The 16895-nt window shown below is 43.8% G+C and overlaps 1 protein-coding gene across 2 annotated transcripts in view; it reads left to right on the forward strand.

The window, feature by feature from the left end:
* The first annotated feature begins 1303 nt into the window (after nt 1-1303).
* The window catches only part of mpp7a (MAGUK p55 scaffold protein 7a), a 127923-nt gene continuing 112331 nt past the window's right edge, over nt 1304-16895 (forward strand). The window contains exon 1 of one of the 2 annotated variants that reach the window (XM_054622687.1): nt 1304-1618. The gene's annotated coding sequence lies outside the window, so the exon portion shown is untranslated. The remainder of the gene's footprint in view (nt 1619-16895) is intronic. The other variant, XM_054622688.1, reaches the window with a different exon arrangement.

Genomic DNA, 16895 nt, shown 5'->3' on the forward strand with positions numbered 1-16895 from the left:
CACACACACATCACACAAAGACTGACACACACAGAGACACAGATTCTTTTTTATATGACTCTTTATGCTCAATCTAACAATAGTGTAAAATGCTTTCTGTCTTAAAGTTTCACTTCTTTACTTACCTCTAATAAACACAGTGTTTATGAATGTGAGATTTCTCAGGATCAGTTTCAGGATCAATTTTAAGTTTTTTAATTGTCATATACTCAACATATATAGCAGTGAAATACTTTAGTGCCCCTCCTGTAGGCTATTTAGCTTGACATATAAATACGTAAAAAAATGTGGTGTAAAGAATTGCCGGAGGTAAAAGTCAAAGATATCAGAGTAGTCTCTCAAGAGCCTGTCAGTGTCCCTGTTCAGTGCTCAGTGGGATCACACCCCCTTGACTGTGACTGAAGATACACTGATCTGACCTCAGCCATTTTAAGACACATTTTATTTGTTTCTTTTTTGTTGTTGAAAAATAATCAAATTACATCTTTAAAGTGCCTTTTCTGGTCTTTGACTACTTGTTGCGTTATGTCTAAATATAACCTGTAGGGGGAGGTGTCAAACAACATTTCTCTATAGCTCTAATATTAAGGCAACAAAACCCACGTGATAACCAGTTGCAATAGCTGACCACTCCTAAATAAGATACAATTAATACAAATAAAAATAAAAGATTGTCAAGTTCAAGTTCTGTTTTTTTGGGGGGGATTATAAAAAAAATACAGCTGGTTAAATATTGTTTTTCTCAGGACCAGGATTTATAAACTGGCAAAACATCAAAACAAAACATTATATTATATACTATGCGAGGAAAATAGTCTCTCTATATTTAAGGATACAGCTTGATAGATACTCCAACATATGTGCGAGTGCAATTATAATTTATGTAATATTAATCAAGGTAATTTGACACAGATTGATGTTGCATTCGACTGGCATTATTTGTAAAGATTTAATTAGAGGTCTTTCACAATAAAATAGCAACTCACAACGTTCACCCTTTTGTTTGTAAATTGCAGATTATTATTATTATTAATAATTATAACACTATAACACTTTTTCTGAAATAATGATGCTGTCCAATTGGGATTGTTTTGCTTTCTCCTGTTGGTGAAGCAGTGGATTTACGAGGGAGGCATTAGCTGCTGATTGACATTACCTTAAGCCAATCAAAAGACAGAGCTGAACTATTGAGCACGCCTTCGCAGAATACTGACCAGTGAGAGCACAGATCTCGCGGCTTGTGCGGCCTCTGTGCTTAAAGCCTATGGTGAAAGCCCCGTACGGCGCAGACCTCAGACCAGTTTGTGTGTGTCTCATTTCCAACCATTAATGTCGTGTCGGGATCAACAAACCGTTTCCAAATCAGCGCCTTGACAGACCACTTTATCCGTCTTGGAGAGAGGCACGGCCGAGGCGTAACATTGTTGAAAGGTTGTATTCAGTGGAGAGCCACAGAGAGCGGGGATGAGTTAAGGAGATCTAAAGAAGGAAATCGAAGGTTTCTAAAGTGGAGAATATTTTAAACAGGAAAAGTTTTGTTTGACGGAAGGAACCATTGGAGTACATTGTGACCTGCAAGAAACCATTCAACACCGACCTCCGATACAGAGTGAGTAACGTGAGTACCAACATATTGCACCCAGCCAAAAACTTCAAATGTGTCAAGCGAAAGAAAACTAAAAGTCATTGGGGTTTTTTTTGTCGTGATAAAACAGTCGAATGGCTTCATGCTTAACATGTGTATTACCCTACAGGAGAACCAAACCAGTAGCTTTCTCTGCGAATTCATATTCACACACACACAAATGAGCACTTCTTCGTTTCAATGGGACTTCATCTGACATGTTGTAGAAAGTGGACCGTGAACGTAGCTTTAGCGTACGTGCTAACGTAATGTTACGGGGTTAACATGATAAGCTGTTATAGTAGTTGTAACAAGTGCAGAAGCTTATGTAGCACCTCTTATTACAGCACAACTTAGCATATACAACAACAACAAAAAAAGTAGTAGTAGTAGAAAACACAATACACAGGAAAAACTAAAAAAAAACTAAAAATTCCTGGCGTCATACAACTCTCAACTAACACAAAAACGCACCCACACTGTAAACGCACGGAGTTCCTCCTCCACCAGGAAGTACAGTGTGCCATGGAGCATGGGCGTGTGCGTGCGTGCGTGTGCGTGTGTGTGTGTGTGTGTGTGTGTGTGTGTGTGTGTATACATGTGTGGTGACACGGAGCTCGCCACTGGCTGACAGCGCCAAGCCTCTGAGCTGGCAGCCCACCGAGACACTCAGCACTTGGCCAGCCTCCATTCTATCCCGACCCAGCCGTATGTTTTGCATACTTAGATTTGTGTATGATAATGATAGGGCACGCCATGTGTTTTTGTCTCACGCCGCTCTGTATTGCTTTGAGGGTACATCATGATATGAGTAAGCCCTTGTCAGATGATATCAGACCCCTGTGTATCTTCACTTTGACATGTAAGGGCCTAATAACAGCCTCGATGTCTTCTTCTGTGTCTCCCATGTGGTTAAAAAGTCAGAGAGGCCCAAGATGTCAGTAGCAATTAATGGAAATGCCATTCATTTGCATGGAGTCATTTGTTCCCCTAGACAGAGTCTGCATTCTTCTTCAATGCACACGTGGTCATCATTCAGCAAAAGTGCAGCGCTCGATGTTTAGACGCTGGAAAAAAACAAAACCAAGAGTTCATTCAGATGTTAAACAGCTTGTGGAACTAAGGTTAGAGGAGCTTCTTCACAGCTGAAATCAACCCAGAGAGCTGTCGCTTAGTCTATTGCTTCCAAAACATTCCATTTAGATCTGCGTCTAATAGTGTGTGTGTATATAGCTTCATTTATTTGACACCTCGCTTATTGCTTGCCAGGTACAATGTCTGCGTCATGTTCCATCGTTCATTTACATTGTCTGCTGTTGGTCTCCCTTTCACCCTTATGGTGCTTTTGCTGTGAGGAAAAAAAACAACGAGTAAGACAGTGACAATGACCCTCCTTCCCTTGTATTTGAATGCCACTGAGGGGACTCTCTAGGGAGCTGACATTTCTCTGTGTAAACTCCAAAAGCCTCAATTGCTTATCTGCAGTTTTGGCCTGCCCTTCATGCTCTCACTGGGAGTAACCTACTTCTTCTTTTTAGAAAAAGGTGGCAGCCCTTTAGTCTGTATTCTAGCTGAGCAAAGGGAACTCTCCAAGGAGACTTGGACTATTAGTATTTCAGTCCAGTATATTTCTCTGGCTTATATTGTTTATGAGGGCAACAGCTTAGCATTTTGACAAGTGGGTGACAGCTTCATTATGCCCCTTGCTTCACATGGTAAATTCATTTAATTAAGAGTCCTTGAAGGCATCATACAAGGGAAAAGTGTTCAAAAGAGCTGCAAAGGTTAGCTAACTAGAAATTCTCTCAGCTTGCCTGGCCTGCGCGAGTGCATGTGACATGAAAACAGATGTTTCTTGATATATGTTGTTGTGTCCCACACTGCTGGAGTGCGTGTATGTGTAAAGCATGCAGTAGGCAGCCGAGGTCAGGGCGGGGTCGGATGCAGCGGCTATAGACGAGGCCCAGCGTAGGAGTCTTTGCCCCGCGTTGGTTGTCTGAACAGGTGTCTCCTCGCTGCAGCCCTGCATAGCTCACATTCCCAGGGTTTTGTTCCCCGTCGTGGAGGGGTCACCGAGTAGGGGGGGGAGGGAGGGAGGTGTGGGAACTAAGAATGCTATGCTTGCGAGGCTCAACTCCCGGAATTCCTCTGAGCGACCTGCTGATTGAGACAAACACTTCCTGTCATCGCAGCGGCGCAGCTTGTGTTGATGAGAAACCTGTCAGCAGCCCAATCACGCTGTTCACAGCCAGCGACAAAGAGTTGGCTTCCATAGCTGCTTGTCAGCAGCGAGGCTATTTTCTTGGGGCTTAAGGGTGGGTAGGATATAGTGGTTTAAGACTCTTAATCCAAGCATTTGGTTGGATCACTATCAGCTCACACAGAAACACAGGAAATTGCCTCGTCTGAAGAGAAATGTCATTTAAAACGTCATTGTTTCTTTCACTCACTTTTCCTTTTTCATCTTAAATGTCAACCAGGGGCTAAATAGATCCTAAATTGGGGTCTTAAGGACAAGTGGTAAGCCGTGGCTCTTCTCATTGTGACAGCCTGAAATACAACAATATCTGTTCCTGCATGAATGCAGTCATTCTGGTACCCTAAAGCAAAAGACCAGAGCAGCCAGAGAGTTGAAATTGGAGGTTGTCAGATGGTTTGGGCCTCTTCATCAAGCATTGAGTGGTTTCTCAGTTCAGGTCTCTTGAGTGCTGCCTCCTGACACATTCATGTGAACCTTCTTTAATACCAGTCATTGCAAAACTTGGCATCATATGAATCATGTATACGAGTACGTTGTTGCAGTAGCTTAATCTAGTTTTAATATTTTTAACTGCATATTTGTCTGAGAATCTTACTTAATGCGCTTGTGCAGAGCGTCTCAGTCCATATTGTAGAATTGATCTTTGAGGTTTTGGATCACCCCTGACTGGCGACTCATCATTATGGTTCTGTTGAATTGAGCAGCATACAGAGGACCGGACACCTCTCTTTTCCACCCATTCTCCCTTTCGTTCCTTCATCATTCCATTCATCCGTCTATTTATCCACCCATCCCGCTATCCATGCATAATCGCCGTGTCACTCGATGGTACATCACTAATCTCGGGTTGCGAGTCGGTCCGCAATGGACTGCTGCTCCGCTGATCCCGGACGGAGAGATTAAAGCGATGTACTTGGCAGGGTCACAGATGATGAGCATCGGCGGTGGTGGTGACGCCGTTGTTGTTTTGCCCCGCCCCAGAGAGGTGTGGGGTTTCTCTCTGCACCCCGTAAACCTCTGCGGTGCTGCGCTGGAATTAGCCCACCCAGCAAATGGCAGCCATCAGACACCTGCGTCTGTCCCGTCGTATCTCATCTCCAAAGCTGTGTTCAGGCATGCTGGACCTCCTGACTCACTGCACCACGGCGTTTGATGGAGAAAGCAGAGAGGCCTCGTGGTTGGTAGCATTAATAAAAGTAAAAGGTGTGGGAAAGCAAGTCGGGCTCTGAACCCCTCGGGGAGAAGGTCAAGCCATAATGTGTTACTGTATATAGGGGCGGACACGAGTGGTCGGAAAGTGCAGTGTTTTGTTCTGGGACACGGTTTCATTCCTGTTTTAGAGCAGAGACTATTAAGAAGTGCAAAGCTCCAAGAGCTATTTCTGTGGGAATACTGTACCCACAAAATGCCTTGATCATAATCCGGCACATTGGAGGTTTTGTAAATCTGCTGTTTAAAGCTAAATCATTGTTTAAAAAGGAATTGTCACGCAATCGAGTGGAGACACACTTGAAGTCTGAGACAGCTTGTAACTAATTTGTCAGTAGTCAGTGAAGGGTATAGCCTTACATAGCGAGGCAGTGGGTTCACTCGACTGACGTCAAGCTTATTTGTCAAATGTTGTTTTATTTATGAGGGGTTTCCATGCAGGGCCCCTGCCTAGCATTACTACCCTTGTTCCCCTTATGGCTGCCCTGTGAATAATTCAACAAACTTGGAGGGAACGCAACCAAAATAAGCCAAAGCGTGCACTTATTTGTGGCTCTGTCCGGTAAATCTTAGCAACAGCAGAGCATTTGTAGGCAGTATAGTACAGCTCCAAGTTTGCACCATCAGCGTGAGAGGATCTATGTCACCTGTCAGCGATGGCTATCCGCTGCTGTACTAATGGACCATGAGGTTGCAGTATTCATGTAGCTTGTGTTGTGATATTTAGAGTGCTCGGTTACCATTCGCCGGTCCTGTGACTGATGTTTCCCTTCCTGACTTGCTCTCTAAAGATAACAGTGACAGTAACTTGACCGTTGCGTACAAACTGCTCTTCGTCCAACGGTAATTAAAACGCAGTAATGTTGTACGCGTCTAACGGTCGCAGGTTGTTGAGGGGGAGCCCACATGAAATGAAACATTCAGAAGAGCTTAATTCTTGGATGTCGTTTGGCATGTTTGAACCATACGAGCAGCCTGCTCCTTTCCTCTGCTGCCTTGCACTCTTGGATTGCCTTCCTGAAAGGGATCCTGGCTTTACCACATGAATCCTCTTGGCTTCCTAGCTGCAGTCATGATTGATATCAATTGCGATAATGACAGAAAGCACAGTTGGTACAGCGTTGCTTACGTCTCTGATAACATTTTCCGTGTAAATCTAATGCCACCCATGTATCACTTCCTGGTCTCTCTTGAGATATCGATTCCACCCTTGACCTGCAGTAAAAGCATTGATTCAATGAGATGGGGGGAAGAAACTGGGGGGATTGAGTAATAAGGTATGCTGGGTTCTTTGTGACGGTGGGTGGGGGCTCGCAGAGGCCTTGAGTTCTTCGGAATACTGCTTATTAGCCCAAGGGGGTTTTCTTTAGCTGCCTGTTTTTGTTTTTTTCTGAGTTGGCAGGGACTCCAGACAACAACGCTGTTTTTTTTCGCGGGGCTAAATCCCCGCTTTGTGTGTGGGCCGTCTCAAGTAGTGTCAGCTGTAGCTCTGCACACTTGTTGCCGTGTCTCCTGCCACCTCCTTCTGGCTACAGGCCCCGCGGGGCTGGATTTTCATTTGCCTGTTAACAACAGCTCTGCCCCCACTTCTTGGCCTCTCGACTACACCCCACAACGCATAAATGTTTGATCGCCAAAAGGAGGTCTGTGTGTGTTTGTGAATGCCTGCTTTTGTCTCGGAACTTGAAAGCATGTTGTCAAGCTCCTGTGTGCATGCATGTTTGTGTGTGCATGTACCGGACAGGCATTCATTCTTCTTCATTACACTTGGCCCACTCTCTGCCTATTCCCTCGTTGCTCATTGAGTGCAATTACAGCAATTTGAGTGTGAATACCCCTTCACAAGAGCCTATTAGAACCATTAACTATGCAATCTTCACTCTTTGATGGCTTGGCCCATGTGATTAAAACTATTCAATCTGCATGATGGCAGACAAGGGGATAGGATTGTGAACCATCTAAACCAATGGGACTCTGTTTGCTGTACTCGGCTCAAGATACTTTCTTAAAAATTGCACATTATCCTCCCCTAGATTAGACATTACTTACATGTCCACTAACAGACGAGTCTAGTATCTAAGTAATCTAGGCCTATTAGTCACACAGTACAAGGTGCAAGAGTAATTGGGTTTAGTCAGATGTTGTGGACAGAATAAGTCTTATCATTTCTGCTATAGCAGCAGAAAGAGTTTAATATTTTTTAATCTAACAAAATATTCTGCTTCAATCCATTATTGTTGGCTTTTAGCTTTTCAGAAATCACATTTCACTGCAGTCAAAAAATCTGTTTGCTCTCCCACTTGCCACACTCAAAGGACACACCTGTATTAACAAGGCCGGAATAGTAGCAATCTAACAGCACCATAAATTTGCATTTATGTAACAATTGCGAAAAGTCCTTTTTCCCCTGCTTTTTTAAGACGATGACTTCATATTATATGACAACAGACATTCTAAGCTTCATTCAAAAAGCTCAATATAATCTTTGTACGTAAACAAATTACATTAGGTGTGTCCCTAAAAGTTACGTGGACTGAGCTATTACAAAATCTACAGTTGTTAGAAATAAAGAGCCCTTCATCTAATGTCTGTTAAGATATCATTTTTCTGTGACGTGTACATATTTCCTGTATTGTTGTTTTAATGTTTTATTTATATGCAGGGTTCAAATGTGACATTTGTGTTGTTGATTTGGTGTTGAAGAGATTTTCCTCATCTATTTGATTTTTATATATTTATCTCACGCTGTGGTGTGATTGGCTCTCAGCCATCGTACCTGAACTCCTACTGGTTGATGTTATTGTATAGTTCTTTGTAATTCATTTTCTGTAACACACATTTCCTCCCACACTACCTTGTAATTTGCGATGTTGCCAGTTTAATCAGTTTTTTCCACACTGGCTGTCCAAAAGCGGCCTTCAGATGGCATAGGCCTAGATAATTTTAGCCTAACATTGTTACAGATGTTATTTGCCCTTTATTTAAGAGGCGTATCATTCTCTGCTGCCTATCATATGTTTTCCTTATATCAAAGGACGGGCCATAAGCTAACTTATCCCTCAGCTCACCACTAATTGCTGAGTAACCTTATGGAAAAAGGCCATTGAGCAGAGGTTTTTGGCTCTGGTGAAATGAAAGTGTGATATTTATAGTTTGCTTTGGATTGTGGGGCCTTGATAACACAGGGCACATGGTGTGTGTAGGAGTAGCTTACTCTGCGCGCAGTGATGGTGACGGCGTCATCATGCAGTTTGTTGAGTCAGTTAAGATTTGAATGGAGTTTGAATAGATGGACGCCGCAGGGTGGAGTTGAGGTTTGTAGGTTCACTGGGTCAGAGATGTTGTTTATGGGGCCAAGTGCAACATGTTAAGAGACTGTAGCTTGCATGGGTCGACATGTTACTTGATAACTCAAAAACCTACAGCAGATGTGACACAATGGCTTGTTTTAATTTCTAAAGTGTTTCTTGAGCTGTAGTGGATTGTAACAGAAGAAGGCTCTCACAGTCGGTCATCACTATGGCCCTTGTAATGCTTTTTCTGTCCACGCAGTTTCCTCTCTTACTTCCGGGGTCGTCGGCACCGGGTCGAGACAAAGCAGCTCTTTCTCTGTCCGTTTTGAAGTCGTCCCTTCAGCGGCTGGACGCTAATCTGACTGACCATCAGCAGCTTCTGTCATGGTCAGGGAAGGACAGATACAGAGAGAAAAGACCAGGGAGAGATGGCAAAGGAGGGGTGGTGGGGGGGTTAGTGGCATGGAGGGTGATGACTGGACCATTTGGCATCTGGTGAACAGAGGGGTATTGTGTGCCGGCGGGCCACTGTGGAACAGACTGCTTCTTTACAGGGTGGAACTGGTGTTAAAGATCCTAAATCTTGTGGGGGGGAGATCTGCCAGGAAAACACTCTCTGACCATTACCTTATAATATGATTTGTTCCGCTACCAATATAGGAAATGCCTCAGATACAGCTTAAAATGCTGGATTGGGTATCTACGAGTATGCGAGTCTATGCACAGATCCGAGAAAACGTTATCATTTATCAGCTAATTTATGCTACACAGGAACAACAGCAACACTCGTTGCCAGTTACCTGATCTGCCAGCCTGGACGATCAGTACAGCACATGTGCAAACTAACACTACACACCTGTGGTTAAACGCACCCTTGTAAACAATTGTTTTCTCTGTTAAGGCTACATTGTGAACAACAAATCCGTAATGGAATCAGCGGGACGAGAGCTACTTAACGTTAGCTGTTAGCAGCCACTGGGCAGCACAGTCCTGCTTCGCTAAATAACAGAGCTAACAGCTAATGTCAATGAAGTTTGCACTGAGTTACACTAGGTGTAATTGTGTTCAAGTTCTATTTAGTAGAAATGAGTAGTGGGTGAAGGTAAATCATAGCCTTATCATGATATGTTCAAATTTAACCTGGTAAAATTTTGTTTTTGGTGAGAAACTATATATATATATACAATAGATATTTAAGAGGGAACTGTGGCCTGTTTGGATTCCTAACACTAGCTCTAAGCAGCTTATAATGCATAATTTAAACCTGAAGTTCAGGTATCAGGAAGGAGAAATGATATTGTAACATCTCCACTGAGAATAAAATGCCCACCATGGTTCAGACCTGCAGTACAGACCCACAATGAAGGGCCAGTTCCACGTTCCTCCCATCATACTCCTCCTACGATGTTCCCATACACTGTCATTTTGATTCTGTTTAAGCTAGTGTGATGTTGGGCTCCATGTAAACATTGCTTAGACAAACCATCAGCTACTGGTCCAACAGAAATCTATAGAGGAAAGGTCATCAAGTCTGAGACACAGGATCATACTGTGAGCTAGTGTAATATATACACACTAGTCACAGGGTCAGCAAGGGTTACAGACTCAAGGACAGGATTCTTCCCTGTGAAAGATAACAACATTTAGCTGATACAGTGTCTTCAAATCCTGCATTCTTAAATGCCTCCACCAGCAATTTCAAGTTATAATTTCATTTGGGAAGAAATTTGACTCTGAATGTGTATTTGTCCACTATGACCCACAAGAGAAGGAACCAGTGTGCACGTTAAGCATTAAACATGGGTTTCAAATTACCTGGATCCTGCACTGTTTTTTGAGAATTCAGAAAAAGTTGAAAGAAACGCCTCTCTTTATCTGATTTATTAAGAAATAAGTCTTGAGTTATTATTTGAGATACCCAAGGTATATCTAAGGCTAGGTGCCTATGCTACCTTTACCTGAAAACAAGTGTAACTTGAAACATCAACGTCCTGTTGTGTTCTATAAGGGAGTTTTCAAAAGGGGAACACCAATATATACTACCTAAATCTTTAAAAGAAAGCTTCACACATCCTTCAGATCAAGTGAACCCCACTGGTGTTCTTCCACATGCTTGAAAGCTCCCACACAGTTATAAGATACTGAATTTTGCAAAGGTAAAGCCACAAGATCTTCATCTTGGGTTTGAAATCATTTTCTTCTGTACGCCGACTTAGGGATGGCGACCCAACACAGTGCACGTTCTATTCCAAACAAACACTGCAGCTGCTGATTTTGCTGAGCGGCACAACTTCAGTCAGAGGGAGGAAACTAATGAACAGTGAGATTGGCTTCTGTGGTGCTATGAATAAAAACATACCAAGTCTTGAGCCACAGTGGATGATATGGGAGAACCACTGACTCATAGGCCGTATGTTGTTATACCGTATGGGTTTTTTTCAAGGCCGTTTTGAATTTGAAAAGGAGCATGTCAGATTGCAGTTCATCTTCCTAGCAAACAGTGCTTCATTTGGACCCACCTGCTTGTGTCACAGAACTGATCAGATCCTTCAGTAAATGGATCAGTGACGGTGCTGTTAGGGTTGGCTTTTATCAGCTAGCGTGAAGTCTTAGGCAGTCATAAAAACAAAGAAAGTAAAACAACTTGATACTACAGAATTGGTTCCTTTTTGTTATTCCATGTTCTATTCCCTAAGGCCGAGGCAGAAGTTTCACACAGCAGTCCAAAGGGGTTTATTTGGAAGCACTGATAAGAAACGTATTACTCGGGAGACTTTCATGGCTTTAACTTTATTTGCATTCTCTCTAGCTGTAACATTTGCATCACTGTAAAGGTAACATGAAAGCATTTTTGTCACAATGGGTAGCATCGTCACCTTGTAGGGCAGTTTTGATTCTTAATGATCCCTCATACAAAAGCTCCCGTTGGGTTCAAGGGGTTCAAATGAAAAAGGTATTGATAGGACTGGGCTGGACATAATTATAGAAGACTGGATAACACTTCTGATACCACAAAAAAACGAGTTTCTAAGTTTTGCCATCTCTAGGCTTCAACAGGTTTGAAATGGGGAAAAAGGGCGAACCTAAAAATCCTGACCAAACAACTGTGTCTAAGCAACCGTGACAGAAATGCTAGCTTCTTCTTCCGTGTGTGTGTTTAATCTACATGTGTGTGTGTATAGTGCACACCTGGGTGTATTTGCACAGAGCCTGTGTTAAAGGTCAGTTTGCTCTGTCCTTGTCAGTCACATCAGTGGCATCCTTATTCACTGTGTTTATTGTAATATTGTAACTATAGGCACTGTGCTGCATTGTTTCCCCCACTTTTGGGCATTTTCTGTTCCAAATTAAAATGCATATTCTCATTCCTATCTCCTTTTGGGACGAGGAAGTTCATTTCTCAGCTCTGGCATTATCTCATTCTCACTGAGGACAGCAGCCAGGTACTCCTCCACTGACTCACTAAGAGTTATCTTGGCTCTCTCAGCCAAATTATGAGGTTATCCAAAAGATATGTTATCTAAAAAAAGTGTGTGTGTTACAGAGATGGCTACTCCCATTTGCACTTGGGAGATTAGGGGAAGAAGTTTCTGTGAAGTGGCTTAAATGTATATTTTCATACCCAATGTGTTCATTTAGTCTCGATCAGTGTCTTCTCTTACATTACATTAGTCATTTAGCAGACGCTTTTATCCAAAGCGACTTACAGTCAGTAGTATATTACATATCATTCACCCATTCACACACTGATGACAGGCTACCATGCAAGGTGCCACCATCAGACTCTAACTAACATTCATGCAACATCCAGTCCACACCGATGGCAAGCCTTCGGGAGCAACTTGGGGTTAAGTGTCTTGCCCAAGGACACATCGACTGCTGAAGCCGGGTATCGAACCACCGACCCTCTGATTGGAGAACTACCTTGCTCTCCACTACGCCACAGCCGCCTTCTCTTCTCTCTCTTCAGCTCCAGTCAGAAAGTGTTGTTTATTTAGCGTCCGCAAAGTTCACGAACCAGGCGGTTCCCTCCTGAGTTGTGCGGAGTCACTAGATTTCCCAGTCGGGCACAAAAGTGGTTTTAAGTAATATAAGGCTTTTGTTTTGGATCGGGTCCCGAAAAACAGTGACACAGCAGCAAACGTCCAACCAAGTTTCTCTTGTGTTGTTTACGTCCACAGAACTTAACCCCCTAGCCTTGCAACTTAACCTCATAAAGCTTTAAAAAGCTGGAAACCGATGATATTCAACCCACAGTTATTCGCCGTTCTTTTATGTTAAAACTTCGCCCCACGTCGTATAAACATTCAAAACCCTTATTTTTAATTCTTCTGGAGAGTTTTCTGTTTTATTCCAGGCTTAACAAACTGCCTCCCTGCGTCTCAGATTTCACTGACAAAGCAGCAGCGAGATAGAGACTGCAGGCCGCAGCGGAAAGTGATACCTCTCTCCGCTCGAGTGGAGGAGGAGGAAGAGGAGGTGGAGGAGGTGGAGGAAGCGTCGGGCGTCATTTTGCGTGGAATGTGGAGTAGAGCGGAGATGGGAAGCGTTTCAAAATGAGGGATGATGAAGGTGGATAGAGGTGGATTAACGGAGAGGTGTTTGTCGGATTAATCTCCCTCTCCGTGTGCCACTTAGAGAAGCCGTTGTACACAATCTGCATCATTTTTGGCTGGACCGAACGCCTTTTCGCTCAGGCAACCGATGAAAGTGACATGGGAGGGAACACAAAGCTATGGAACGGCCCAAACTGTAATTCATTCACATTAGTGACACATTCGTCAGCCGTGGTGTAAACTCTCTCGATGGCCCTTTTCAGTGCATTGTTAGACCCGTGATATTTAAATGAGGTGAGTCACATTTAGAGTTCGGGGCGCCCGCTGAGACACTCAATCGAGGCATTGTTCTTTTAATGCCTCCTCCCTACTTCATGCCTACTCTGCTCTTCCTAGCAACCAAAGCCCATGCAAAATGATCAGGGGGCACCAGGAAACGGGGTTACACACACACTCCCGTTTTCAGTTATCAGGCTGACGTGTCCGAGTCCCGCATAGTGGAGGGTGGAGGAATGTGTTAATTGGTGAAAACTAACAGAGAGATAAAGGAGGAGGCCCTCTGATACAAGGTAGATAATTATTTTCCATGCTGGATCATCCTGTTCTCTTCTCCCCATTCCCTGCCGCAGGTGAAATCAACACACACACTTTCCCAGCAGCTGAAAGCAGTTGAGCTGCTTTACTGTATGCGATCCTCAGCCGACCTGTCTGCAAACACCTCTTGTTTATCTTTCTTCCCAGTGTCTCACAGTTCTTAACCGCTAATTGCATGTAACAGCTCGCCCGTTGTTGGGATTTTGTTCTTGTTCCCAGGAGTGCACGATTACAGGCAGCAAGTGATTTGGTGTAAAAAAAAAAAAGAAGGAAAACAGGAAAGAAAGGCTTATGATGAAACATGTAAGCAACGTTTTGTTTGCATCTGCAGGATTAAGAGAAGCTCTCGGTGGTTCAGAGTGGAAGTGACTATGAGTAGACTAACTCTCCTTCAAGAGCCCAGCTCTGTTCGTAGATATATTGTATTATAATGAAATGCCACTCACACTAAAGGTGTGCTTGAAATAACCTACTAGGACTTGGTTTGAAATGTCGTCGGTCTGAAGGTCTAAAATGGCTAAAGATGTTCTGGATGGCCACACTCGCATCGTAGAAAAGGGCAAGATGAGGTTATCTTTCAAACAGTCTCTCTCCGAAATAATTTGTGGTTTCATTTAATCACACGAAGAAAAGACAAAAAAAGAGCTTGATATGAGAGCTCAGACCCTGAGTACTTTCTCCGACTGTTTACCTGGTCCGTCCAGCAGGCTCGTTGGATCGACAATTTGAGAAAGTTCCGCACACTGTCCGACGTGGGTAAATGTGTTGGCGGAGGGGGTTTCCTTTCGTGATAGGTGATTGGCGGCTGTCTCGTGTCATACCGTGTGGTGGGAAAAGAGATGGGTGATCGAGGACCAAAGGGCCATCATTTGGGCTCCAAAAGAGTTCAGACACTATCAGAAACCTTGAAGGTCATCTTCATCTTTTGCTGCTTCTTCTGTTGTTGTCCTCTGCGTTTCATATCTTCAGTCAATGTCCCAAAATGCTCAAGAACCACCCTCCTGCAGCTTCTATCTCAGGAATGTGCATGAAAGCAGATTGATTAATTAGTCGGTCAACAGGAATATTCTGCAACGATTTAGATAATCAAAGCATCTTAGAAGTAATTTGTAAAGCAGCATCTCTAACTGTTATCCAACTTCTCCAATGTGAGGATTTACCGCGTTCCTCTGTTTTAAATCACAGTAATCTAAATATCTTTTGGACAGTTCATCAGACAAAATGAGACATTTGATGACATTCTCTTGAACTCTGGGAAACGTTGCTCAAACACTCAAAATAAAGTGTCTCAAGCAGGTACTGCAAATTGCAGCTAAACATTTTTATGGCCATTATAACTTGCTGCACAGGGGCCTGTTTTTACATGCCGTAAACTGAGCTATGTGATTCTGCTTCCAAAAAAGATTAGGAAATGGTTTGCATCGAGCTCACAAAAGCTGCAGAAACACACAATAGTGTAGATGTGACGCAACATGACGCCTCTTGTCTGATCTTGAGTCTCGGAGTGAAATCAAAAGTGCTGTGAAGCCGAATGAGATGTTTCGGATCACGTCGTAGTCCCTTATTCTTGCTCTGACAAGCTCAGGTCAAGCCCCTCCCAAGCGTCTAGAGTTACTGCTTAACACTTATCTACTCATAACCACACACCCATACGGACTCACAGCAGCACCATCAACCCCATCATCATCTTAGCTTACACCCTGAAACCCAACTCTAAAGCTCCCCGTGACTCTAAAAACAGACTCACCACGGAGCCCCACTCGTCGCCTCGTCAATCCCTTTTTATTGGAGGGAGGTAACCTGGGACTTGTCACGTTTTACCGTCGGACAGATTTCCCCCGCCTCCCCCCACCCTTTCCTTTCCAAAAACCAAGACAATTCTGCCTGGACTTGCTGGAAGCAGCAGATTTAGCCGTGTCGCAGTGGGCATCGCCTCAAGTTCAAACTGTATGAGTTCCTGAGTACAATGCATGTCTCACCACAGAGTTTAATGACTTTGTAACAGCCGCTGTGATTGTCTGAGCGTTATCAGAGGGTAGACGATTTGGTTAGACGGAAGGCTTGGCACCCCCATGCACACTCGCACACTGTCGGTAATTTGGGAGGTGCTGATCGCCCGACATTCCATCATGGCTGCTGTCACTGTCCCAGGGGACGGAGCTACGGAAACCCTTCCATTCCCTGTGTATACATGAGTAACAGCGCTCTGCTGTGGAAAATGCTGTGTCGCAGACTCGCAATTTGCAGTCCTCAAGGTCACGCTGGTCCGTCGGTATATATTTATATTATGACACTGGGTTGTCAGGATTGATTCTGTAGATCCATCCCATCTGCTCATGTGCGTTTGTGTCCAACCTTTTGCAAGTTATACAATCTCGACAATGTGATGCAGCGAAAGGAATCATAAGAACTTAAACACACTCTTGCCGACATTAGACGGTGAGGGATGGATCGGTTAAATCCTGTCTCTGTCTCGGCCCAATGGGCTTCTGCGGCTTTGGTGCCGGCCTGGTGCTGTGCGGAGCGAAAAAAGACCGGCTGACAGTTGCACTGTTGCACCCACGGGAGCAGCTTTGGCGACCTTTCCCCGTTGGCTCTATCAGACTTTTCCCATCTGGTTGGGAAATGAGGCATTAACTGCCGACCTCATGACAGACATGTTTGTTTTCTGTTGTTTTCTGTTAACAGTTTGTCTGTGCTGAATACGATGAGAAAGTCACAAGTTAAGAGAGTAATATTAATAACAATACTCATAATGAAATGACCATGTATAAACAAAACTCACCAAAGACCGAGAGCCCATTAATGAGAGTGTAACGACTCCAGTCCACCTGGTTGCAGTATTAAACCTCTGAGCTGGCTTGCTAACGGCCAACACCCACTAAACAAGAAGAACTAGAAGCAGAGGGTGAAGCTCCACCACTTCACATGTCCTCGTCTCTTTGGCTGACTTCTTTGGACTTTGGAATAAAGTTTTCACATAAGACAGGCCACTGAATGCCCATGGCATTTTACACTGCATAAGTTAGCCTAGCGGCTAGCAGACTTACTCACTCATAGCTCTACTACTCTTACTTGGTTTGAGTCACTGCATCTTCCCAACACGGTTAAGAACACCATGTTGAATCCCAGCCTGCATGCAAGGTTTTGCAGCCCAACATTGTTTAAAAAGCATACTCACACCGAGCTGGAATGAAACCAGCTCGCGTTTATGTTCTGTCACTGTGTCGCTGCAGAATTGCGCACCTCTGTTTTGCAATGCATCTTTGAATTCCAACACCTTTACACAACGTGCGGCCTGCACATCTTGCCACCACTTCTGAAATTTGATACCCTTCCTGTTGCCAACCTCAGCAAGG

This window comes from Anoplopoma fimbria, chromosome 21 (assembly GCF_027596085.1).
Source record: "Anoplopoma fimbria isolate UVic2021 breed Golden Eagle Sablefish chromosome 21, Afim_UVic_2022, whole genome shotgun sequence".
NCBI lineage: Eukaryota > Metazoa > Chordata > Actinopteri > Perciformes > Anoplopomatidae > Anoplopoma > Anoplopoma fimbria.